We start from the raw sequence: 27,432 nt of genomic DNA on the forward strand, positions 1-27,432 counted from the left end.
ATGATATTTTGAGAAGTTTAGAAGTGATTAATTGTGAAATAAATCTATCTCTAAGAGTTCCAAAGTTGGGACCCTTCACATATATGATATTTATACTTAGATCAAGAGAACATAAAATGCAGAATGATATCTCTCCTTCTAGAGCTTTCTTTTAATTACTGTTCACCTCTTCCCTTTACAGCCCCGTGAGTAGCTGCTCTTTAGCAATCTGAGTAACCAATCTTCAGTAGGCATCTTTTGTAATTTCAGTCCGTCTGCTTTCATTTCCTGTAGCCTCTTCAGAATAGGGCTCCACATCTTTGTGTTTCTTGAGTTGTTTTCTAGCTAGTCTATTATGATTCTTTGAGAATTTTTTAAAAAGTCACTTCTTTGTATTTGTCCAAAGATATGGTTTGGATACTTGTTGACTGAATTTCTAGGCCATGATTCTGGTTTTATCTGCAATATCATGATTTATATGGATGTAGATATTTGCTATATTCTAAACACAGACCTTGTCCAGGGATTAATAGATGTCAAGTCTCCAGGGCAGTCTTGAGTGTTGTAAGAGCCTGATGACCAAAGTCTGAATTGGTGGTATTACCAAGAGAAGTAACACTACAGTTTAATGAAGAGATAAATAACTGAATGTTTAAAAATGATGCTTGATTGTAAAAGTTTAGGGATAAAGTACTTGACAAAAATAACATCTGTGCTTTATAATTTTTAATTGAGATATTCAAATACACCTAATAGCTAACCTAGACTCCTAAGAATCCTGATTGATACCACAGATTGTCAGTTATAAAGTAAAAAACCTTATGTATTTTAAAACAACAATACATTTCCATTTTTTCCCCCAAAGAAGCTTAAGAGTAATTGCAGAGAGACTTATCTAGAGGCCAGCCTACCCCTAAATATCCAACCAACTGCCGTATAAAGTTAAAACATCTGACAAGTCTTGGAGCTAGTTTAATTGTGCCAAGCATATTTATGACCTTAACAATAAAAACTTGGAAAATGTCATTTAGTTTATTTGGCTTTTATGGATGTTGTCACCAACATTAAATATTATATGGGCTGTAGATGGATGGCAGCAATAATTAAATAACATTTTAATATTTGAAGGCCATAGACTGCATCAATCTCCAGTGTTCTCCTCTTTTGTTAAATTAGCTATATAGCAATGGGTTATACTAGTTCCTATGTATATTCTATAAATGCTTTTTTATGTGGAACTTCCCAAAGCCTTGCAAAAGGAAAATTCAGTCATAATTGAGTCAAAGAAAATGTTAAATGGAAAATAATTTTGATAAAGATACCCTTTCATAAGTAATATTTCAAATGGAATTTCAATCAAGTATATTTGCCAGGAGTTTTATAATTTTGTGAAGCTCATATTGACATGATATAAACCTAAATATATACATGTAAGTATTAAATCATACCCCTGATGATTTAATAGAGTGCCTAGCACTCTACTTGTAAGATATGAAGCACTCTTCAGGTAACAATCTTAATACTTACCACATTGCAATAACACTTCTTCCTGGTACTCTCTAGTTTAACGAGGCCTAGACTGTGAGATACTTGAGCAGAAAAATTTTTGTCTATTTAAAAAAACTAACAATAACAGCTGAACTTTACATGGCAGCTGCTCATCTGCTATGTTCTAGACACTATTCTAGGTGCCTTGCATATGTTAACTCAAAATCCTCATGACGCTTTGAAGGCATTTTTATTACTATTAGCATCAGCTAATGTGTTACTGATGAGGGAACTGAAGCACAGATGAAGGAACTAGATTCCAAGGAACTTGCTAAAGGCTCACAGCTGATTAAGTGTCAGAACCCAGCTGGTACAGCCCTGTCATCTGTGTTCTGAACCAGTGCAAAATTCAGTGCCTGCTTCTTAGTGGTTCGTTTAATTTTGGTTGAACCAAAATATGTAACTTAGTATTTCCTGATTATAGTTTGCAGAAATCTTTGCTTATGGATCCAGAGGAATAATTTTGGAGCTACCACTTGGAGAAACTTCTCTTTCCTTCTGTTTATTTTATAGGAGGAGAAGGTATTAATTTCTTTTTTCTCTTGAAATTATAGACTTTCATCTATAGGCTTATGAAAATCGGATTCTTGACTGGCAGTTTGTAGAATTGGTTTGGTGTCTGTAGTAAAGATCATTATATTTTACCATAACTTGCTTTCAAATGCCTCATTCAACTGTGCTTACTTTTTACATGCCTGAAAAAAAATGTTTAAGGTGCATTAGAGAACACATTTAAGAAGTTTTATGATAAATTTATTTGTAAAACAAGATATCTGGCATCATATTATGAACTGTTTTGTAGAACTAGTCACATATTACATTTTGCTAAACTTAGGTATGATTATATCACTGATTGGCTTTATTAAGTCTCAAGTCATGTTTGTATGTATTTGGTGGGATAAAGTACATTCTCTCATTGTGACAAACTGTGATGGGTGATGTTATCTCTCTTCTCCTCCATTAATGGAATTCAGCCATACTTGACATTTTAATTGTTGCATTTTCTCTTAAATAATATGCATCTCTAACATACAGTGAAGCTCTTAAAGCAAAATAATTTAGAAATTGGTTTGATTGAATAGATTTTTTTAAAAAATTCTGTAATTGTTCAGGACTTTACATACATTAAGAGAAATCTATTTTTATTAGGTGACATAGCTTGGTTTAGTTTTCTCAATAAGGGCAGCATTTAAAGTTTCTAACTCTTTCTGGGTCTAACAATAGTTATCTGTTATTTTCATGTTTTTATTTATTAGTATTTAATGTGGGAATTGTAGAAATTGTAAAGTTTCCATTGAATTAGTAAAATGTATTCAAAACCTACTTCTAATATAGGTTGTTATTAAATATGCACATTTTAAAATAATAAAACAAAATTTCAATGAATATTTATTTAGTGCCTACATTATGACTGATATTGCTTGGGCAATTTTACTTACAATAGCTTCTTGCTCCATTTACTTAACATTTTTATAATGCCAATTTTTCTCCAGATCAGAACAGCACTTTCAAAGCTTTCCAGTATTCAGCAACTGTGACATTTATATTTTCACAGGCCCCTTGACCTTCACATGCAGGTCCAGTTCTCTGATATTCTCAACAAGGAATAAATGCTACCAGGCTGGCTAAGAACAATCTCCCCAGGTTGTCATACCTGGACATCTGCCTTTATCTCAGTTCTGGTATCCTTGTCTTGGTAACTGAGACAGAACATTAGGCCTTTGAGGAATAGTGTCTACTTTGTTTCTGACAACTTTTCCTCTTGGGGCAGCATAGTATAATAGCAAAGAGGGCCGATTCTGGGGTTCAAAACCTGTTCTACCACAAAGCCTGCAGGTGGTCCAAGGTGAGTCCCTTAGCCTCAGGAAGGCTATACAGGAATATGCCTTTTGGTCTGAAGGACAGTCCTACCTCCCAATATGAATGACCACATAAAGACATTTGTTCTTTTCTGAACTTAAGTTCAGCCCTCTAAAATGTGGGGATGATGTTTGCTAACTTGAAATCTTGTTCACAGGAAATATGTGATTATACCTATGGTACATAGCATGCACCAAACAAATGTTAGTTTCCCATCCTTTCCTGTCTCTCATTTATTCTCTAACATTAAATTTGGATGGTCTCATTGTTGCCCTGTGCATGACTATGTTCATAGTTGCTGACTCATTCATTTTTCCTCCTCATTTAAAATCTTTCATTATCCTACAGATATATTCACAAAAGTGCAATAAAGACTTTATATCAAGAATGCTTATTATGTTTTTTGTAAATAATAGCAAACACCTAAAAACAATTAAATGTTTATTTATCAGTATGAAGCTGGTTTAATAAAGTATTGTAAGTGTCTTCAGTAGAAAACTTCCTGTTAAAAAGGTATACTAATAATATGTAGGAATATCCAGGATATAGTAAATAAAACAGGTGGAGCACAGAGGATTTTTAGGGTAGTGGAACTACTCTGTATAATACTATCATGGGGGATACATGTCATTATAAAATTGTCCAGATACACAGAATGCACACCACCAAGAGTGAAACCTCATGTAAACTATGGACTCTGAGTGATTATGATGTGTCTGCATAGGTTCTTCAGTTTTAGTAAAGGTACCACTCTGGTAGGGAATGCTGACCGTTGGGGAGGCTATGCATGTGTGGGGACAGGGGATATACAGAAGATCTTTGTACCTTCCTTTCAATTTTGCTGTGAAGCTAAAACTGCTCTGAAGTATAAACTCTGTTAAAAGAAAAAAAGAAAACAAGTGGCAGAACACTGTTACGTGAGGAGTGCCAAAACCATTAACAGAGATTAACTCTGAGACTAGGTTCAGAACACTTACATTTCACTTCATGCTCCCCCCTCTTTTTTTATAAAGAAGTTCAGTTAAACAGTTCTAACAAAAAAGTCGTATTTTATTTTAATCATGTGTTCTTACAAATGATACTTTTCTTATTACTGAATGGGAAGACTAAATTGCAAAAGATTAAATAAAGTTTAGGGTTGGCAAGGAATATAGTCACTTAGTTCCTTCTAGTGAACCATAAAGTCCATTCAGTTTTAGAAGATAATTTGGCAATTTTTTCACAATTTAAAATATGTATAACATCTGACCCAGCCTGTCTATACCTAGAAATCCTGGGATAAATCCTTATAAATTTTACAAACATCTGTATGGATTTATACATATATTCTCAAAAGCACTTATCAGAGTTTGGTCTTATCAATTGTGAAAAGGAAAAACTGAAAACAATATGAAGGCCCATTAATAGAGTTAAGTAAGTTATGGCACAAATGCAATAAATACAAGACAACAGCTAACAAAATAGGTAGATTGTACATACTACCCTGAAATAATGTCCATAATATATTATTGTGTGAATAAAGCAAATGGAACCTGATTTAGTAGAAACAATTAGTGAAAATATTATGGAATTGTACTGAATTTAAGGCATCATTGCCTCAAGGGCAGTGAGTGCTGTGCATTGTTTTTATAATTAATATTTTGAAAGACAATATTTTGCTGCCTGCCTCTGTGTGTCCACTGTCATCACCCTGTCTGTTGTCTGGTCACCTTAACCCAGATTAGAGACGGAAAGAATCTGGAGGTGAAAGTCTCTAAGTTTACCTTATTTATCCTGCTTTCTAAGACTTGAAACTTCCTGCCAAATTATTGACCAGTTTATACTTGAAGCCCTCCATTGAGACCTCACTAAAACTGGTGCAACTCCACACATTGCTAGGCTTGGAAGTCCAAGATCAAGTTGCTGTCAGGGTTGGTTAATGGTAAGACCTCTCTTCTTGACTTGCAGATGGCCAACTTCTTGCTGTCCCCTCACATGGCCTTTCTGCTGTGCATACTCAGAGAGAGAGAGAGAGAGAGAGAGATCTCTCTGGTCTCTCATTCTCTTCTTATAAGGACACCAGTCCTATCAGAATAAGACTTCATCCTTATGACCTCCCTTAGCATTTCTTACATCCGTATAAGGCCTATCTCCAAATACTGTCACACTGGGGGTTAGGGCTTCAACATATGAATTTTGGGGGACACAATTCAGTGCTTACAAGCAATTTCTAATTCATAGGGCCCCCATGAGCCTTAAAGAAGCTAACCCTGTAAAGCACTTGGTATGATATAAGCACTCAATTCATTTTAGATGGCAATGTCTTTATTACAGCTTTGGTTATGATTATTCAGGTAAACAACAAATCAAAGTCTTATGTTACTCTGGGTTGCTCACACAATATTTTCCCTGTACTCTGAAAATTATGTCTTTCTTTTTGCTCTTTTTAGGCTAGTCCCTCACTGTTTGATACATAATAAAATCCTTGGTTTTTTCCTCTGTGAGTTTTTTTTCCCCCTTATATCGTTCTTTACCTAGTGTCAAATAACAAATTGGGACTTAAGTAAGGAGACTTTATTTGGAGACTAATGCAAGAGTGGGAAAGGGATGATTGCAATAGGGTGAGGGGAACTATTGCAATAGAACACTCTAACCATGAGATGTGCAGTGTTTGGGCAGAAAAAGGCTTTTCTTTTATAGGGAGGGGTAAAGAAAATTTGAAAGACCCTGAATAGTGGAATGCGTGAGTGGCATGATCACATAGTTGGTTAAAGAATATCTTCCCTTGAGTTAGCTGATTCTTAGGAGAGTCCCTTACAGAGGGGTTGTATGCTAGTTCATGCTGAAGGGGGATCAATGTTCTGGAATCTTGAGGAAGGAGAGGAACGTAAGTTTGGACAAGTCAAGTTTGTGGACATTTTGTCCAGATTGGTCAATGAAGCAAACAACTCAGCTGATCATTTATGAAAGAATAATTCAGAGGGTCTGTGTCTGGCTTTGCCATAGGTGAACAGGAGAGCATGCGTGAGTATTATCCAAGTTGTATGGGGAAGGTGATTCTTTGAAGTAAACTGTTTCCTAGGAAAGAGTGGCGGTTTTCTTAACAGTCATAACAGGTAGGTAAAATGTAATGCTGTCACTAGAAGTATTGTCCTCTCTCCCTTCTACCCATAAACATCTTAATTCCTTTTAAAAGGTCTGTGTCCTCCATCAGGCCTTCTAAAAAACAAAAAACAAAAAAGCTATTCTAGTTTATATAAGCCAAACTCTAGTTTAAATTATGGACAGTTAAAATTGTGACTCCTCATTTTTTTCTTTCATGACTTCTCAACTAGATCATAAGCTTCTTGGGAAAACTTTTGATTTCTTATCTCTCATCATCCTCTTTACATGGTGGAGGCACATATGGATTTCAGTAAGACCTGATGAATGGCTGATGATTCCCAGGTTCACTATTCTTTTTTCCTGTAAGTGTGTGGGTTCTAGAATCACCCACACCATGTAGGTGTGAAAGCCCACTCCAAAACTCCCTAGCTAAGTGGCCTTGCTTTCACACCATGTAGGTGTGAAAGCCCACTCCAAAACTCCCTAGCTAAGTGGCCTTGCTTAATTTACATAACTATTTCATGCTAGAGTTTCCTCATTTATAAAATAGGGAAAAGTATTAACTCTCATAGGTTGTTGTATGGATTAAAATTGCCAGATCATTACCTGTCACATTGTAAGTACTCAATAGTTGTTAGATATTATTATTAATTAGCTTTTGTAATGTTATAATGACTGAATTTGAAAACAGAATGGTGTTATTTTCCCTAACTACCAGATGATGCATGGAATTGGTGTCACTGTATTCTATAAAAATATTTTTTTCAGAAAGCACTCTATTGTGCAAGACAAGCAGATTGTTTCTACTTATACTCTGAAAAAAATCTGTCTCCTTTTAAGGTTATGGATATGTTCTTTATCTCCTGTCTGTAATTTATCACATAATATCACACTATGACATAATACAATAACCCCTAATATAATCATTACCCTTATTACTGGGGTCATACCACATATCTGACCCTCTTGGTCATCTGGCTGTTTGTCCAGTCTTCCAAACTCTACCTGGTGGTTTATCCACTTGAGAACTCATCCCTGTGATTCTTCCCTTTCACTTGGCAATCCATCGGTAAACCAGTTGATAAATTTCATTTAGCTCATTTTTCTACTCTGGATTCCTGACCAGAACCACCATGTGTATTACTTTGCATAGGACAATATATATATTTACTCAGTTCACCTTCTAATAGTGATAAAATAATATAATAACACAGAGTAGAAAAGGTAAGACAAAATTCTTTAAAAATAACATAAGGCAGAGGATAGATAAGTAACAACAAATGCTGACAAAGATAATGCAAGCTATTTGGCAAAAGCCTGGATGAACTAAAAAATTGTTCTTGTCCCCCGTAGTTAAAAAATAAAGGGGAAATAAAGAAAAAAACTAAAAACCACAAAATCAATCAGAAAAGTATTCAAAAGCTAATTTCATTTTTAAGCTTTCTAAATTTTTTCTTGTTTATTTTTAACAGTTTTTTCCCAGAAATTATTTCCCATTGGAATCAAATCTACATGAATTTTCTCCTAGAGGTTTATAATTTCTTATTAACAGAAATAGCAAGAGAATGTGAGTATAGTACAATTTTCCTTTAAGGAATAATTTTCTGATCATTTGTAAAAGATTTTCTTCAAATATTTCTGCCAAAATATTATATATCCAGTTTGCTGTAAATAGAATGTCTAATTAAGAGGACCTAAAGATGAATATTGATACTTTATATTTAAATGGTCCTTAAGCATTTAAAAGATAGTTTTATAGGTAGTTTTATTGGTGTCTGGCAGCAATCCATTGAGATCAGCAGTCTGGGTTTATTATTCTCATTTACAGATGCGGTAACTGAGAGTCAGAGAGGTATACCCTTGGATTACCAATAACATCATGCAAGAGCTGAATATTCAGAAAAGAATACACAAAAGGACACAAGTTCATATTTTTTAAAAATTAAAAACAGGGGGAAAGAACTTATATATTTAATTTCCTTTTCCCCTCTCTACAAATCCATTGGACTCCATCTCTCATTTTACAGATGAAGTACAGAGGTAGAAAGAGACACCAACACATTATCTTGTTCCTGTTTTGAACTGTCAGTTAACGGTAAGCTCAAAGGATAACTCAGCTCTCCTGACTGTCTAGTAAAACTTGGAAGTCCATTTTTGAATACAGGTTGTAGACATGCAAGTCATTCAATTCATTTTTCTTAAAATAATTCTTCCTCTGAAATTTGTCAAAATGGTTTGTGAAAGAAGGTAGACCCTCAAAAATGTTTGGTACTGAAAAGCATGAACTTGAACTATGTAAATCACTTTAAATATCATACAGCTCATGGCTGACTGCTTTCTTTATTGTTATATTAATGATTGTGATGAGAATAATAATGAAGTCTTCTACCACACAAATATTCAATTGCCTCTAATATATTTTAAAAACTTCCTATTAAAAGAGTCCTTTCAAAAAATATATTTCTAAGAGCAAATTCTGTTTTTATTTCTAAGACATTATTGCTCCAAATGAGGAGAATTACTGCCAGGTTCCAGCCACGCTCACATTATTAGAAAGGAATCAGTCACAAGTTTCATGAAATTGCTTTTTTACCAGTCAATGAGAACCTACTGTGAAAAAAGGCCATTTTAAATTTTTTGTTTTGTTTTCCAGGATTAGTCTTATATTTTTAATGAAGCCTTCAGTCTATTTTGCCAAAATACCTATTAGGAGATAGGAAAAGCATTGTTTTAAATTGTGTATGAACAATGACCATGCCCCCAGTGGAAGATAACGGTACATTTTTCATCGCTCTCTAGGTGAAAGAAAGCACTCACTTCCACTAGAAGGAGCTGTAGTTCTCAGATATGAAGATACGAGGGTGACTTTCGAGCTGAAGTTATATTGATGCCTGACCAGGTCTAGGCACCATTTATTTCCCTAACACATAAAAACACATTAAAGTGCTTTTGTGGGGTTTAGTGGTGAAGAGGAAGGAGGAGAGAGAGGCAGAGAGATTGATATTTGACCTGTGCTAAAAGTACATTAATTTAAATATCAGTGTCTACAAGGAAATAAAGTATATGTTATTTTTTGTTGTTGTTGTTTTAAATAAGATTACTTGAAGATTATACAGCCAAAACAAGAGTAGTTCATTTGTTGTTTCTAAGTTTAAGACTAGTAGACAAAAATAGGATCATGTTTTTTATGTATATGTTCATATGGCCGGGAATTTTTTTTTTTTTTTTAGCGTGAAGTTATTTATATGTGAATGCATGTCATATGGCATATATTATTTACTTGTGACTAATCTCACACCCAATCCTAGTTATACGCAGCTCTACACCTTCTCCATGTCCATAGCAGGTGACTGAACATGTTTGGGGAAAAGGACATAACTATGTCCACTGACCTCACTTTAACTTAATGACCACAAGCCTACATGAGCCTCTAGTACTACCTAGGAAATCTAATACATACGTTTCCTAGTTCATGCTCCCAATCTTAGACAACCATGGTTGCCTCTTTTCTCCTCTATTTAATTTTCTAGCACCTCTTTCCTCCTCCTTCACCCCCTGTAGGTGATCTTCCTTTCTGCTTCAGTGAGAAAAATGAAAGAAAGGGAATGATTTCTACATATTACCAATCTACCCATATTCTCTTTTGCCTTCTTTTCTGGAATTATGGATAAATTGCCGATTCATATGTATGAACAACCACTCATTTCATCATACTGGCTCTCATCCATTTAAGTACAACACTGTATCAAAGTACATCATTGTATCAAAGTGCTCCCTCTCCTGCATTGTCAACTTTTCCACTCTGTTGAGTCATTCTTGTGATCATGCAAATATCATGTAATACTATCCTTTTTAAAACAAACAAAAACCTTGAGCACACATATCCCTCCGGATACCACTCAATCTCTCTGTTAACTTTAAAGAAAAATTTATCCAAAGACTTGTCTACATTTGCTATTTATAATTCCTTTCTAAATTGAAACTTCTTAATTAGACTTTTGTTTCCACTTCTCTTTTGCAGATTTTGTCCATATCACCAAAGACTGTCATATTAATTTTCAGCTTTCAACTCATTTGATATACAGGTTCTCATCTTATGGATGTCTTGACTTCATCACTTTCTCCTTAATACATGATCCTGCCGAGATTCTTTTCTATTTTCTTCCTACTTCACTTGACATTCCTTCTTAATCTCATCTATGGGTTCCTTCTCATCTCCCTATCTTTTGAATATTGCTGTGCCCCAGAGTTCAGTTGTTGATATTTCCTTCACACCCTCACTCTCTTGATGATCTCATCATATGGCTTTAAATACCACGTATGTTAAGAACTCCCAAGTCTAGAACTGTAGCCTGAACTTCAGCATTGTACTTCTAGTTGTCCATTCAACTTCATAGAGTTGTCTAATGCACATTTCAAACTCAGTGTATTCCCAAACTCCTTGTTCCACAACTTTTCCCCTTGTGTTCTTCCCACAGTCTTCTTTATCTCAGTAAATATAACTCTTACAGATGCCTTACAACATTCTTACAGATATAACTTACAATCTTAGGGTCCTATTTGAATCTTTTTTTAAAAATCACACTCATAAATCTGTTAACAAATGCTACAATTTACATCTTCAAACCATATATAGAATCTGACCATTTCTACAACATCCACTGTGACTATCTTGGTCCAAAATGCTATCATTTCTCTCCTTGCTTCTTCACTTTTCTTCTTAAGTTTCTAAAAGCACAACACCAGAGGTCCTATTGAAGCATATGTACGTTGATATCACCTGTATTTTCCAAATCCCCTAATGACTTCCCATTTCTCTCAGACTAAGCCATAGGTTTTGCTAGACTAGCCTACAAGTGCCTTCTGGAACTTCTGTGCTCAATCTCCTATACTCTTCCCCTCACTCCTTCAACTCTAGAATGCTGGACTGATTCAGCATGTTATTTATTGAGTTCCTACAATGAGGTGAGCACTTTTGAGATACTATGGACAAAGCAGTAAACAACTTCTGGGGGCTTCCTTGCATTTCCTCAGAGCTAATATACACATTACCAGGAGCTTTGCATTTGTTAGTTCTGTCTGGAATACTCTTCACCATATGTCTACATGGATGGCTACTTTCTCTCCTCTGGTCTCTGCTGTAGTAAAGACTACATTCATCTCACTTCTTCCTTTCCATCCCATAGAAGTATACCCTACAATCATAACCCTTCTTTGTTTTTCTTCATACCATTTATCACTAACTGACATGATTTGCATTTCATTGTTTAGTCAATTATTTCATATTTCTACCTATTAGACTATATCAAAAATTTTATGGCACTAAAATACAATAGAATAGAGAAAGGAAGAATAAATATAAGCTATATTTTAAACCAGGGTTATAAATAACACAGGTACAAGGTTATATTTATTACAACTTCTTTCATTTAAATATATGTTATTTTGTTTATATACCATTTTCACCAATATTAAGACAACAAAATACTGTGGGGCTTATTTGGGATCACTTGTGAACAATAATTCTTCATTAACAAACATGTTTTACTTGGCTTTTTAAAAACAGCAGAATAGTGCTGAATATAATCTTTCTGATTATTTGATTATCAAAATATTATCAAAATTCGAGCACTGTGCACACAGCCAAAATATTGTCTATGCTAATTAAGAACTGGAGTCCTTTCTGGGAGGATCCAAGTGGCTCTCAACTCTATTCATGGACACGGGCCAACCTTAATCTAGTTGTTGGCTGCATTCATCACCTCAAAATATTCCTAATGTAGTCTAATGCAATCAAAGTCTTTATTTCAGTGTATATTTATATTTTGGTTTACTTGTTACAACATGTCATAAAAATCTCTTAAATAATTTTCAGACTTTGTTGTTTAAAGTAGTCATCTATTCATTAGCAAAACAGAGAAGATTGCTTGTGAGGCTAATCTTCCTGAATTTACCCATCTCATTGGAGATATGTGATCTGTAATTTGATAAACCATCACTAATCTGAGATAGGGCTTTGAAGATGCAGAACTTAGACTTCTTCCTAGTCTTGTTATCTAAGTAATGGATAGTAGACTATTGTTTTATAATATTATTTTAAACTATTTAAAAATAAAGCTCAAAAATTACATTCATAACACAAATATTGTGCCAATGTACTCTAACATATTAATTAGTCCTTTAGCACTTGATGGAAAAATGTCCCCAATTTCTGAACACAGCATGGAAGATCTTTCAAAACATGCCCTCAATCTATCTTTGCAGCCTCAGCTAGGGGTGATTTTGTCCCCCAGAAAACTTCTGGCAATGTCTGGGGATGTTTTTATATATCTTGGCTTGTGCAGTGGGTTGATTCTGGCATTTAGTGTGTAGAGGCCAATGATGCTGCTAAACATTCTACATTGCACAGGACAACTACCACAACAAAGAATTATCTGGCCCAAATTTTAATAGTGCCAAGGATAATAAATTCTGCTTCAGGATATGCGCACATGTGTTTTTACTCTATTTCTATTCATACGTAATAGGTTTATCATATTTGAGATATCTGAATAGTTTTGCTAAATGCTAGCATTATGTTTAGGTTTTTTTATGTTATAAATTTTAATTACTATCATCTTCATTTTAATAGGACTTATCAGGACTTAAAAATCTAAGTTTCCAGATTTCTCTTGCCCTCCCATGCCTTTGCCAGCTTAAGAGTAGAAAAGAAAGAATGAAAATTATGGAAAGATCACACAGTTTTATATTACACTGGCCTACATTAAACAAACAAATAAAAACTTGTAACTGTCTTTTCTACAACCTTTTCGGCTTCATGTCTCACCTGGTTGTTTCCATCATAGAAGACAACCTCCAGCTTTACTTGTTTCTTTTAGATCAATAGTTTCATTTATTTTAGTTTTTTGAAGATTTACCAGATTAAAAAATTTTTGAATGTAACATTAAAAGGTTTTGAAATAAAAATATAAAATGTTTTAACAAGACGAGTCTAGAGGAATAAACCAGAGAATAAGATTAGAGCAAGAAGACTGTGGGACAGAGACTGTATTTCTGACCTGGTGAAATAAGCAGGAGAAAAAAGGGAAGGAGAAGGCTTTCATTATTGCTCTCACTTACACTTGCTCCTCTAAGCTCCCTGCCCACACCTGTCATGGTACATCAAGTCTTTTCTATCCTATGTTTCAAGTTTTCTGAACATAGGATTTGTTTCCCATGATTTTACTCTATTTCTCCTCTGGCCTTGGTACATGCTGCTTCTTTTTACTGGAATATCTTTTTTACTGTTGTTTGTTTGCCCGTCCCCCCCCCCCCGCCTTATCCTCTTACCTCTAGAAGCCTTTCCTGATTGCCCACACCTCCCAAAGGAGATTCAAGTGCCCTTCTTGTGCACTCCCTTAGCCCTCTGTGCTTGGTCCTAACAGAGCACAGAACACAATTAATTATGAATGTTTACTTGTTGATCCCCTCTGTGTCTTTCCCTCAGTGCCTAAGCAATTACTTTCTGAACAAATGGATCAAAGAAACAATAAAGAATAAATGAATAAAGTCATGGTTAGAGTTTTGCAGTCTTCGGAGATACTGGAGATTGAACTTGAGAGATACCTAAGAAGTTACCCCACCCTTCCAAGCCTGGGTGAGAGTTAAACATCCAAAGACTGAAAAAAAGTCAAATATCATTGTGTGGCTTTTATTTTTCATGTGACAGTATGTCATTGTTAGTTGTGCCACTGAATTCCTATTTAGAAGTATGGTCAGAATTTCAGTTCGTTGTATCCCAGGAGTTAACAAAAAATGGTTGTATTCTATCTATGACACTAATTACTTGGAAAATATATGTAAAATGTAAGTTATAAGAAAATTACATAAAATGAGAGATAATGAGCAGATTCTCTATAACTACATCCTCGTGAAGACATTTGTATTCATTACAAAATGTAAGAACTCAAAGGGAACCCAGGGATCATCTAGACTTTTCCTTTTATCTTACAAAGAAACATAAGAAACACTTCCATGGAAAAAACAAGACATATTGAATGGTTGGAGACACTTGGAGGAGAAGGAACTGCTGAATACTTCTAAAGATAGGAGCTGTTCTCAAGACAGCATGCCGCAACCTTGGAGTGGTTCAGTATCAGACATAGCGAAGGTTTTTGACTTCTTATCCTAGTAGTAAACAATGTCTGGGAAGAACAACAACAATAACAATGTCTGAGACTAAAATCAAGGAAACATTGTAGTGGAATAGGATATGAATTGTCCTGATGGTCTGCACCAAACAGTTTAACTCCTCAAAAATTGCTTCTGCTCCTGAGTGTGGATAGGAAAAGAGACTCAAGTGGGGGACTGACCTCTTCCACTGACCTGTTCTTAAGCATCCCATATAGGAGCTGTTTGTCCCAGGCTCAGTGGTAAACAGCTAAGATTAACATTTGGAGAAGCCAAAAGTGAGCACAGTGGAAATGTGGTAAAACCACGTGCTGTTTTCTGGAACATAATCACGCCTCCTTCTGGAAGCTCTCAGCCCACATCTCCGCACAAAGCCTGGGAAGGCTTCATGTGGAGAAGTCTTGCCCTTCAAGTAGCAGTGGTGTTTCACTTTTATGAAAGTAATGTGAGGAGGCTCATCTCTCAGGGAGAATCACAATAGTCACGCAAGAATAAAAAGAAGATAGCAGCTGAAGAAACCAATCCTGTTTCGAGTCAGGAAAAAGAAAGGCAATTGGGAAGACTGAAACACAGAATAAATGTGGTTTCTATTTTTTATTTTTCACACTGAACTGGGCCTGAAGGTGGTAAAATATAATCATGCCCAAATGGTGATAACTATAACTGCATTTCATGATTCTAGTGCCCTAGAACAACATTTCTAACAAAATATTGCCTTAGCCTAGTTTATTTTTGAAATAGCCAGAGAAAACAATGGTCAGATTGTTGGATGTTGGCTACATGGTGTGTTGGTGGGATGGTCTGATTCAAAGAATATCCATGGTTGAGGCAAGAAGTCTTTGATGAGAGCAGAGCAGAATGTATCATCACCTACAATTCTGCCATGTAAGGGAAGAAATCTAGGAGATAGAGTTTAGCATGAAATTTGCTTTCCCTTGTGGGAAAATTATGTATTCCTTTATAAAACAAATGCTCTGTCTACTGGCATAAAAGGCAATATAAATGTTTAGCCACATCAGGTAAACTGAAGTCTACAATATGATCTTAAAATTGATGGTGTTTTTCTAGAATTTTTCTAAACTGTAATAGGAAATATAGGGTTTCTCTTTTATTAAGAAAATAGCCTTCTGAAGGTGAAGTTTATCAAAGTAAGAACAAAGTTTTCAATAGCAATGTGAAGATGGAAGCTATTTGTGTAACTGAAAAAGGAATGAAACTTACAGTTTCAGGTCCTACATGTCGTTACCCTAATCTTTACAACAAGAAAAACCTGTACGAACTGAAAATCAACAACTTTTCTTGGATGCAACAGAGATATGAGGTTTCAGGACAAACTGCCATCTTGAATCTGGACAGACAGGTGGATATGGAGAATCACAGTCAATATACACTTGGGAAAAAAATAAAACAGGCAGGAACACTTAAATGGTAATCTTGCTATATCGCTGGAGGCTGAGTGTGGACTAGCATGATAGTTAGAAACGCCTGGGGACTACAGTCTTACAGGGTCTCTCACATTTTCATGGCCTTTTCATTAGAAATCCTACAATGTTTTTATGGTAAGGATCTGACAAAGGTATCTTCTTGGTTCTGGCAGGGGAAAGGAAAGTGTAATCATGGTGAAATACACCCGAAGTGTTCTACTTTCCAGGGAAAAAGACTTTATCAGAGCCCTATCTCAGTTGGGAGAGGGGACAGGAATTCCCACCCACTTCAGCCTCCTCTAGGCTTCTTGTGCCTCACCTAAGGGAAAATAAACCTATATCATCACAAAAATACCAGCTAAGGTCAAAGCCAAGACACATAGGCCAAATAAAATACTGAGATTTAACCATAAGGTTATGTAGAAAGCTTTGCCTGTCCCACATTGTAATACCATATCAACAGGACACCAGTGTAAGAGTGGATTATGGATGAAAGAACTGCAAGACATAGACCTTCCCTGAGGAGTATACAGGGAAGCACAAAGCCAGGAAGGGACACAAACAAGAGCACTACAATAATTGAAAGATGCTGGCCCCTAGAGCTAGCTATATTAAACATTAAACACAGCACGACTCCTAGTCAGGTCAATATAAATGCTTATATTAATGGTCTTTTTTACTTCAGTTTCTATTACTAAATACATCTTTATTTCATCAACAAAAAAACAATTACAAAGCATGCCAAAGAAAGGCTTTGAAAGAAATGCAAGGAAAATACAGTCTGAAGAGACACTGGAAACATCAAAATTAGACTAAGATATGACACAGATATTGTAATTATCAGACAGGGAACTTAAAATAATCACAGTTAATATGTTAAGGGCTGTAATGGAAAAAGTAGACAGTATGAAAGAAATCATGGTTCATGTAAGCAGAAAGATGTAAACTAAGAAATTATCAAAAGGAAACTCTAGATTTTAAAAACATAACAAAAGAAAAATACCTTTGATGTGGATTCTTCAGGCTGTTCAAGGCTAAGGAAAGAAAACAGTGAGGTTGATGGTGCGTCAATAGAAACTTCCCACACTGACATGCAGTGAGAAAAAAAAATTTTTAAATCATAACACAATATTCAACCACATGCCATTTCAAAGGATGTAACATATGTGTAGTTGGAAGAAGAAAGAGGCAATGAAGTAGAAAAAACATTTGAAATAATAATAGCCAAAAATGAACACCTACCAGGATAAATACCAAAAAATCTGTACACACATATTGTATTCATATTGCAGAAAACCATAGACAAATGGAAAATCTTAAAAAAAGCCAGCAAAATAAAATATCTTCTCTATATAGAAAAGAGGATAAGAATTACAGAAGACTTACAATCAAAAATGATGCAAACAATAAGAGAGTAAAGTGAAATATTTAAAGTGTTAAAGGAACCCCCCACCACCAACAACACAGAATTATATATCCAGTGAAATAATCCTTCAAGTGAAGGAGAAAAAGGCTAAGATAAATAAAAACTGTGACATCAGACCAGTCCTGCAAGAAATGTTAAAGAAAAATTCTTCAGGGAGAAAGAAATGATATAGGTCACAAACTTGGTTCTGCACAAAGAAAGGAAGAAAATCAAAAAAGGAATATATGAAGGTAAAATGAAATCTTTTATTTTTCTCATTCTTAAATTAATTAAGTTGCAAAGTGGTCAAGGACCAGATATACTATAACAGTGTCTATACTGTAATCAGTACAAATCTCTGCCTTTTGTTGACACAGCTTTGCTTATGGAGCTTTTGTTAAAATAAACTTTAATTCCTTTAAAAATAATAATAGATATTTTTATTCAAAGTAATAATAATAACAATGTATTACATTGTTATTAATTATTATTAATTGTTACATTGTTATCAATGAGTACAGCATATGGATAAGTACAGCAAAGTCAAGAAGGATGGGAGGGAAAAATTAGGAATATTCTGTTATAAGGTGCCTGCACCACAAACAATGGATTCTAGCATTATCTGAAGGTAGGCTTAGTTAGACTAGTAGATACATTATAATGAAAAATTTAGTGAAAAAACTAAAAGTTTCTTTTAAAGTATATTTGATAAGAGATAAGATAAATGGAATTATATAAAATATTCAGTTAGAATCAGAGAAGGCAAAAAAAGAGAGGGTAGAGAGATGAAACAAAGAGGAAATGTAATAAATAGAAAACAGTTAAAAACATGATAGATGGTAATCTGACTCTGTCAATAAACACTTAAAATGTGAAGGGTCTAAATATGCCAATTAAACAACAGAGATTGTCAGAGTCTGTAATAAAACAAGACCCAACTACATGTTGTATACAAAAAAACAAAACAAAACAAAAAATCAACAACTAAAAAACCCCAACCTACTTTCAATATAAAGCCTGTGATAAATTAAAAGTAAAATGATAGAAAAAGATATACACCATGCTAAAACTAAACAATAGAATCCTGAAGTAGCAATATTAATTTCAGACAAAGCAGAATTGAGAATAAGGAACTTTATCAGGAATAAATGGAGGTATTATGCAATAAAAAATGAGTCAGTCCTCCAAGAAGACAAAACAATCCTAAAAGTATATGTTCCTAACAAGAGTGTCAAAATATATGAAGTAAAAACTGATAAAACTGAAAGGAGAAATAGGTAAAACAACTATTATAGTTGGATACCTCAACAAATCTCTTTCCAAAGTTATTAGACCAAGCAAGTGGAAAATCAGTTAAGGATATAACTGACCTAATTAGTATTATCTGTCAACTTGATCTAACTGACATTTATGGAATACTCCATCCAACAAAAGCAGATTACACATTCTTCTCAAACTCACGTGGAATATTCACCAAGATAGACCACATACTTAATAATAACATGTACCTTAACAAATTAAAAAAAATAGAAATTGTACAAAGTATGTTTTGAGACCATAATGAAACTATGATTTCTGTTGATGAAAATAGATTATCAACAACAGAAAGATATCCGGAAATTCCCCAAGTATTAAAATTTTAAAAAGCACATTTCTAAATAATACATGAGTCAGAAAGTCTCAAGAGAAGATACATTATGAACCAAACAAAAATAAAAATACACCTTGTAAAAGGATTCCTTAGGGGGAAATATATAGTGCTAAGTGTAATTTAGTAAAAAAGAAAGATCTGAACACAATGGCTTAAGTTTCCTGTTTAGGAAACTAGAGAAAAAAAGAGATTTAAGCATAAAGCAAGCAGAAAAAAATTTTAAAAATTAGAGTAGAAATCAATAAAAAATTTAAAAGGAAACAGAGCAACAAGAACTCTTATTCATTGCAAAATGCAAAATGGTACAGCCACTTTGGAAGTCCGTTTGGCAATTTCTTACAAAACTAGACATACTGTTACCATATTATCCAGCAATTGTACTCCTCAGTATTTACCCAAAGGAGTTAAAAATTATATCCACAGAAAAACCTGAATATGGATATTTATTCATAATTGCCAAAAATTGGAAGCAACCAAGATGTCCTTCAGTAGACGAATTGATAATCTGTAGTACATCCAAACAATGAACTACTATTCAGTGCTAAAAACAAATGAGCTATATCAAACCATGGAAAGAAGAGAGAAGACACACATTACCAAAATTAGTAATGAAAGGAGCTTTGTTACTATTCATCCCATGTACATTAAAGACTACAAAATAATACATGAACAACTTTATTCTCATAAATTTGATAACTTAGGTTAAATGAACTAATTTCTTGGAAGGCAGCTATGCTTACCACTAAACCACCAACACTGCTTTAAATGCACTAATATCTTAAAAGAAATGAACTAGCAAAACTCATACAAGAAAATACAGATCATCTGAATAGGCCCATATCTATTAAAGAAGTTGAATAAATAATTATTAACTTTCCAAAATATATGCACTAGGCCCATGTAATTCCACTAGTGAATTCTACCAAACAATTGAAGAAATTACACCAATTTTCTAAATCTCTTCCAAAAAATAGAAACAGAGATAACATTTCCTAACTCATTCTGTGAAGTCATTATTATTACCAAAATCAAATAAAGTCATTACTTGAAAGCTACAGACAATATCTCTCACGAATATAGAGACAAAAATCCTCAGCAATAATTAGCAACTAGAATAGAACTATTTATAAAAAAGAATTATACTCATGACCAAGTGGAATTTACTCCAGTGATGTAAGGTTGGTTTAATAGTAGAAAATCAATCATTGTAAACCACCACATCAGCAGGCTGAAGAAGAAAAACCATAGATCATAGCAATTCATGCAGAAAAATATTAAAAGACCCAACACTTATTCATGATATTAACTCTTAGAAAACTAGGAATAGATGGCAACAAGTTGATAGAGAACACCTACAAATAATATCATACTTAATGGTGAGTAAACACTTTCCTCCTAAGACTAGGAAAAAGGTTGATGTCCTCACTTACCACTCCTGTTGAACATTGTACATGAAGTGCTAACTAGTGCAATAACACAAGAAAATGAAATAAAGATTGGAAAGGAAGAAATACAGCTGTGTTTTTTCACAGATGAAAATTATTTATGTAGAAACTCCAAAACAATCAACAAAAACATTCTAGAATTAATAAATGACTTTAGCAAATTTTGCAGGATGCAAGGTTATTATATAAAAGTCAATTGCTTTGTTATAAACTAGTAGCAGTGAATAATTAAAAATTGAATACAAAACAAAATGACAAGAAGAAAATGAAACAGGTATACATCTAATAAAGTATAAACAGGATCAATATGCTGAAAACTAGAAAACATTGATGAAAGAAATTAAAGAGGATCTCAATAAATTGAGAGACATTTCATGTGTGTGGATTAAAGGATTCAATATAGTTAACATGTAACTCTTCTCAACATGATCTATTGATTCAATCCATACAAAATCCAAGCAATCTATATTATAGATATCAACAAATTGTTTTAACATTTATATGTTAAAAGAAAATACCTAGAATAGCCAGCACAATACTGAAGAGGAATAAATTTGGATGACTCACACTACCTGCACTAGATTTCTCTTGCCTCTATAACAAATTACCGAAATCTGGGGGACTTAACACAATGTATTTCTATTGTCTTAGAGTTCTAGAGTTTAGTAGTCTTAAATGGGTCTTGCTGGGCTAAGATCAAAGTGTCTGCAGGGCCATGCTTCTTTTGAAGGCTCTAGGGAAGAATTCATTTCTTTGTCTTTTCCAGCTTCTAGAGAATGCTTACATCCTTGGATCATGACTCCTTCCTTTTTCAAAGCCAGCAATTTTTTGTCAAGTTATTTACATATTGCATCACTCTGATACTAACACTTCAGTCTCCCTCTTTTACTTATAAGAACCATTATTATAGTAATATTAGGTGCATCCAGATAATATAGGATAATCTCCTCATCTTAAATTTACTTGTTTGTGACTTTTTGTGGCTAGAGGATTACAAATTTCTTTGTATTTTTTTAAACAGCTTTATTGGGGTATAATTAATATTTTTAAATTTCTCATATTTAATTTATACAAATTGATGTGTTTGGACACATGCATACACCCTTGATACATCACCACAATCCAAGTAATAAACATATCCATCACATCCAAAAGTTTCCTTGAGCCCTTTGTTTATTTTGCTTGTTTTCTTGTGGTAAGAACATTTAATATGATATCTACCCTCCTAATAAATTAAGTGTAAAATACCTTACTGTTAACTACAGATACTATGTTATACAGCAGATCTCTAGAAATGATTCATCTTGTATAATAGTAACTTTTTACTCATTGAACAATAAATCCCCATTTCCCCCTCCCCCAAACCATGGTGACTACTATTCTATTTTCTGCTTCTCTAATTTTGACTATTTTAGATACCTCATTTAAGTGGAATTATGCATCCTTCTGTGACATTTCACTTTGCATAATGTCTTTCAGATCCATCCATGATGTCACATATGATAGAATTTCCTTCTTTTTTAAAAAGGCTAAATAATATTCCATTGTATGTATATACCACATCTTCTTTGTCCATTCATCTACCCATGAACATTTGGGTTATATCTATAACTTGGCTATTTTAATAATGCTGTAATGAACATGAGAGTGCAGATATCTCTTTGAGATCATGATTTCAATTCTTTTGAATATATACCCAGAAATGGAATTGCTGGATCATATGATAGTTCAATTTTTAATTTTTTGAGAAACCTCTATACAGTTTCCAACACTTGTCTCTTGTCTTTTTGATTATAGCCATTCTAACAGATGTGAGGTGTTATCTCATTGTGGTTTTTATTTGCATTTCCCTAAGGATGAGTGATATTCAGCATCTTTTCATGTACCTGTTCACCATTTGTATGTCTTTGGAAAAATGTCTATTCAGATCCTCTGCCTATTTTTAATAGGATTGTGTGTGTGTTTACCGTTGAGCTATATGCATTCTTCGTATATTTTGGATATTAAATCTACTATCTTTGAAAGAAAAACTGATAAGTTAAACTTTATTAAAATTAAGAACTTCTATTCTATAAGAGACACTACCAAGAGAACGAAAAGACAAGCCACAGACTGGAAATAAATATCTGTAAAACACATATATGATAAAGGACTTATGTTCAAAAAATACAAATTAACTGTTAAAACTCAACAATAAGGAAATTGATAAAAAATTATCCCCAAATCTGAACAGTTACCTCAATTTAAAAATATATAGGTGGGGAAAAAAACATGCGAAAATATGATCAACATCATTTGTTGTCAGAATTCAAAAGAGTCAGAGACCATTGTTAGAATAGCTAAAATTCCAAGCCCTAGCAATACCAATTACTGGCAAGGATTAGAGCAACAACAAATGCTCTTTCATTGCTAATGGGAATACAAAATAGTACAGCCACTTCGGAAAACAGTCTGGCACTTTTTTAGAAAGTTAAATAGAGTCTTATGATCTAGCAATTTCATTCCTAGGTATTTACTCAAATTATTTGAAAACTTATTTCCACACAAAAACCTGCACACAAATGTTTATATCAGACATTCAAAACTGCCCAAAACTGGAAGTAATTAAGATGTCCTTCAGTAGGTGACTGGATTACCAAACTGTCATACATTCACACAGTGAAATATTATTGTGATAAAAAATGAGCTATTATTACACAAAAAGACATGGGTGAATCTTAAATGCATATTGTTTAGTGAAAAAGGCCAGTATGGACAGGCTTAATGTATGATTCCGATTATATGACATTCCAAATCAGCAAAAATAGAGACAATAAACAGATTCATATTTTCCAGGAGTTTGCTTGTTGGAGAGGGTAGGGTAGTTTGAATAAGTGAAACACAGGGGATTATTTCAGATGGTGAAACTATTCTGTATGATACTGTAAAGTTGAATAAATAACACTATGCATTTGTCAAACTCTTTAGAGTTTTATAGCACAAAATGAGAACCTCACTTTATGCAGATAAAAAAATCATTTAGAAAATTGAATGACACAAGGATAGAATGCAGAATGTGATGGAACACCTTAATATGTGAATCAATCATATGAAACAGCCTCAATGAAGAGACGTAAGGAATAGGCTGCTGACCTAATAATGTTGGAAAGGAGTGGATTTTAAAATGACTCAATGCAAGAAAAGCTGTACAATAACACTGTACTCTAATGGATCAACCCGTTCTCCTCAGGGTACAGGCTAACAATTATGATACTGCTCATATTAGTTTCTAGGGGCTGCCATAACATGTACTATAAACTAGGTAGCTTAACTTACAGAAATGTATTATCTCACAGTTCTGAAGACCAGAAATCTGAGATCAAGTTGTACTTAGGGCTATTGACTTTCTCTGAAGTCAATAGGGAAGGTCCTGCTCCAGGTCTCTCTTCTAGATTCTGGTAGGTCCTTGGCTTGTAGCTGGGAGATGTTTACTCTAATCTTAACATGGTGTGTGTTAGAGGAGGTCAACAAGAAGATGAGACTGCCAGTGGACCCAGGAGTTGGACCCAGGCCATCTGAGGCTCCTCATTCCTCACTTGTCCTTGGAGTGTACATTCTGCCCAGCATTCCCACAGTGGGAACCATTTTCAAGGATATAGCCTTGAGAAAGTAATATGTTATCGACACCATCTGGATGGTATATGTGACTGAACCCAATCAAACCTTTCTATGTAAACACTTAAGATTTTGGCAGGCAGGTGTGGAGATCTACTCAACTTATCACTGTCCAAGACAAACCTTGCAAGTTAAGTTCCCTTGCTTTTTAAAATTGCCACCTACAAGTCTGCAGTGATCTGCCTCTTTCTTTGCTCTGTCCTTGCCTTGTGTGATGGGGGCCAGTTTCAGATTTTACCTGGGAATCCTGAGGTTTTGAACCAACAGTGTTTTCGTTGTGTGTTTATCTGTGCCCAAGTTTCCCCTTTTTATAAGAATCCCAGTCATAATGGATTAGGGGATCTGCTGTACTCCAATATGACCTCATCTTAACTATATCTGTAACAACCCTATTTCCAAATAAGATCACATTCTGAGACAAGGGGAGGAGACCAGAAGGATCCAAGGGGGATTATTGGAAACAGTATGAACTCTTTTTTATCTAAACATACATGCAAATGGTTACAGATATACTCCTCCCTCAAGGAGATCAAGCATACCTCATTTCTTAAGTGTGAATTATTTGTAATGATTTTATTTTAAACAGTACAGCATGGAAAGGGGAAATATCTTAAAAGTGGAGAAAACTGATAAACACCATCTCAGCCTGGTGATAAAAGTTAACACAGTAAGTCACATATGCTATACACCCTTGATATGGTGTGATGGAAATGGCATTTTATCTCTGTAGTCTTCTCCAAAACACATAAGCCCAGTTGAATCATGATAAAAACAACAAACTCATGATAAAACCCTAACTGAGGCAAATTCTACAAAATTCTTGATCAGTACTTCTAAAAACTATAAAAATTATTAATAATAAGGATATTCTGAGAAATTACTAGAGCCAAGAGGAGCTTAAGGAGACATGATAGATACACTGTAATATCTGGGTGGGATCCTAGAATAGAGAAAGGACATTATGTAAAAACTAAGGAACTCTGAATAAACTATGGAATTTTAATTAATAATAAAGTATCAAAATTAGTTAAGCATAACAAATGTACCATACTAATATAAGTTGTTAATAATGGGGGAACTGTATGTGCAGTGCAGGAAAACTTCTGCATTCACAACTTTCCTGTAAATTTAAAATTATTCTAAAATAAAAAAAAACATAATGGTCTTCTAAACAGGAATGCATTGTTTGCCTTAGGCTTATAACCTATTCTGTCATCCTAAATTCTTTTCCTCTAAGGCAATTAAAGATAATTGCCTTATCATGTATTTCTACAGCCTAGTTACTATTTATGGAATATAAATTCATAATTTTTATCTTTGTTGCTTTATTAAATTTGAAAGGTAATGCTGTTACATTTTCTCCTTTAATGTAGTTCCTACCTCGTAGTGAAACAAACTTCCCTATTATTCCAGAAACTGAATACTAGATTAGGAAGTAAAGTCAGATGTTTGTCTTGGCCTGTTTACCAAGTAGACATTTGACTTAGATGAATCATTTGGCACGGGAGAAATTATTTCTAATTTTTTAACCTATCTTTTAACTTTTCTTTATATAAATCCTATACATATATGCATGTACACACATTTAAATTACATATATTAAATTATTTAATGTCATATATACTTGCCTCTACAAACTCATCATAATTGGTATAAATTCAGCTAAAGCAAAGAACCTTAGAATTTTACTTACTCTGTGCAAATGTTTAGGCCTTTTGAAATATTAAAACTAATGCAGATACTTCCAATACAATGGCAGCTAAATTGAGTCCACAAATCCCAAACAAGACACTGCAGTACTAAATGACCTCAAGTTCAATAATTCTACTAAATAAATAATTGATTTTATTTAGACTCATGAATCCCAGTGCAGTCCAATACCTTTCTAAAATTTCTGTATTTCAGAAAGCAGAAGGGTCCTTCTGCTTTGACACTCTGATATTTACTGACCTGGCTATTCATGCGTTCAAGAAATACACGAGTATCTTCTTGAGGAGGAGTGTTGTTGGTGCTGGGGATATAAAGATAAAAAGACACTGGTCTTGCCAAAGTTTATACATGGACCAAAAAACCGTGTATATATGGCCACAAGATCCCTGTGATCCTGTAATTATTATTTAGAAGTTTCCAAGGTCATTAAGAAAGCAACATAGGAAAATGCATTTGCAGTGAGGAGGACAAAACACATCTCTTCCACAGTTAGTGATTTTTTTTTTTTTTTTTTGCTTCATGCAGCAGGGGTTCCATATAAGTGATATTTTCACAAGTGGGCCTGAAAGAAATCTTCGTCTTTGGAAATATAAGAAAGATTCTCAAGCCAAAAGGGGACAGTAGAGGGCATGAATACATCAAAGCATCTGTTTTTCCTTAACAGGCACCAGCTTCCCAAAATCATAGTCCTTTCCTTCAATAACTCTTTTAAAAGGTAAGTGTTTAATAAATACTCTTTTTTCACGGCAAAATGGTAGCTTTTAAATGGTTCTTCTATGTATAATAAATTTAAGCATGATTAGAATTTCCACTACATTCCAAAATAGGATTTCTCTTTTGTTATCTGGAGCCAGGTATTACAAATTCTAGTACTGGTTATTTCTTTGCCTGACTAGTTATCTAGCTTTAATTAAATACACAGTTAATATGTGAAAATTAAGTGTTATAATTTTCACAAGATAGTAAAAAGAAAAATACCATTTTCCATTAAAGTAATTATATGTTTTTATTATAATATAATTCTACTTGAAAATATTTTGGTATATTTACAACAGTACTATATGAGATAGCATCAAATAGCATCATCATTATGTTCTAATAATAGTAAGAAGAATGATCACTTTCTAGATATTTCTGTTTTTCAGAAAATTATTATTTTTTAAATTAATAGTTCAATAAAATTGCATCTTACTGGGTTCACAGTTGTGAGTCACTTTAACTATAGTGAAATAATACCTAGTATTTTTACCCAAGTAGGCAAAACTTCCAAACTGCAATTACTTTTAATCTCATACAGACATTTTATAAAAATTAGATGAATTATCTTCTTTTACATTTTTGCTTCTAATTTTATCATAAATTATGTATATTGCTAGAGTGTATAGCATAAAACACATTATTATATCTTACTTCTGATTTCTTAATGATAGCTTTAATACCTTAGCTATTTATAGTTGTTGGTAATTTTAGACCATCCAGCTGATGCTCTGTTGGAAATGTGAG

The sequence above is a fragment of the Stenella coeruleoalba genome (assembly GCF_951394435.1).
Source record: "Stenella coeruleoalba genome assembly, chromosome: 2".
NCBI lineage: Eukaryota > Metazoa > Chordata > Mammalia > Artiodactyla > Delphinidae > Stenella > Stenella coeruleoalba.